This window comes from Cariama cristata, unplaced genomic scaffold, assembly GCF_000690535.1.
Source record: "Cariama cristata isolate BGI_N322 unplaced genomic scaffold, ASM69053v1 scaffold33266, whole genome shotgun sequence".
NCBI lineage: Eukaryota > Metazoa > Chordata > Aves > Cariamiformes > Cariamidae > Cariama > Cariama cristata.
Genome location: NW_009622084.1, coordinates 1 through 1,701, shown reverse-complemented (window position 1 = coordinate 1,701; position 1,701 = coordinate 1).

The window sequence follows — 1,701 nt, the reverse complement described above, 5'->3', positions numbered from 1 at the left end:
GTAAGACCATAGTATAACTGTATTGCAAATGCTGCCTGCACACACAGTTTTCCTTTCTTGCTAAACACCCATTCTTGTGTCTATATAAAATAAAACTTAATACCCCATCCAAGGAAGGGCCCATGACTGAATCCAGGAATGGGCCAGTTTCAGAGACAGTGTAAAAGCACTGGAGACCCAAGTAAAACTGAGATACAGTGGGATCAGGAAGAATTTGCACAATTAGAAGCCAAACAGAAGCTTTAGGATTATCCAGGAGAAAACAAAACATCAAAATAGGCACTCCTTTCCTTCTTGACCCATGGGAGAATGTTTCTGTTTTATCAGCTGGTGCTGGAAGGAAGCTGAGCCTGAATGTCTCCCTGGAATTGTGGCTTTTTCTCTCTCTTTTGGCTTGCAGAGCAGAGAGTTAGAAAGAACTGGGACTAGAGAAAGGACAGGGGCTACACTGAGTTGAAAGACAGGAAATGCAAGTGGTTGTGGAAGAATAGAACCAAGGGAGCAGGGGAACTGTTCCTGTCATAACCATCTCGGCATGCTCATGCTGTTCATTTAATGTTTTAAAACCTGTATTTGGCTTATGTCTGTGTTTTGGTGCAATTTTATTGCTGTGAAAGATACTTGGATAGATGTCAGTCTTTAATTTTACTGGAAAATGCTAACAGTGATCGCATGCTGGTGAGCTGCTCTTCATGTCTTCATGGCTGCAGGAAACTGCTGCCACTACATCCAGATTAACAGGAGGTGTTGAACTTACTGCAACGTGTTTCTGGCTGAGAATTCAGGGTCTTTAAGAACCTGAAAATTTGTGTTATATTGATATGTTATCTTTGTAGGATCAGAAAAAAACCCCACCAAAAACCCAGGCAAATCTATTCTTAAAATTTCCTCCTGTTTTCTCCTTAGAATGTATTGCATACATTTTAGTTCCTTCATCAGTGGCTTATGATTTGGACCACCAGTGTCCTAGTAATGGTAGAAGCTAGCTGGAGACTAGTAGTTGGGTATTTGGTTTTTTTAGTGGTTTCTGGATGGCACTTGAACAGAACAGTTTTCGCCACTGAACTGGATTTGAGTCAGTGATGTAAAATAAAAACAGATGTACCAAGAACTGAAAAAGTATCTTTTTGCCACAGACTAGCCCTTACGTTCTTTTTCTTTCTTCTTTTATGCCTTCAAGATGCACTTCAAAACTGGTATTGAACAAGAAGCAATGTACAATTCTCAGGTTTCTTGCATCCTAGAGAAATGGACAAGTTTATGTTGGGGCAGTTGTACTTTCCTGTTTCTAGAGCTGGAAGTATCTTGATACTGCATCTTATTTTTCCTACAGATATGGACCCCTTATAACTGCTTTTAACTCCCACTTTTGAAGCCATTGTCCCTGTAGCCATCAAAGATGAACAACAGCTCTCTTGAATTGATACCAGGGCATATCTTCTGAGTATTGTCAGCCACTCCTGTCTTTCTGTCTCACCTCAGATTCATGCCTAGGCTGCCCTGTCGAAGAGAAGCTGATAGAGCCATACAGGTGCAGCTCAGACAGTGCCAAGCCTACTTCTGCAGAGACAGCAAAGAAATAAAACAAGTTATACTAATAGATGCAGTTATTTTTACTTTTGTCATTTTGATTACATCTGCATTAGGATTTTTTGCCAGGACAAAAATGTTTAAATAAATAAATAAATAAAATAAATAAAA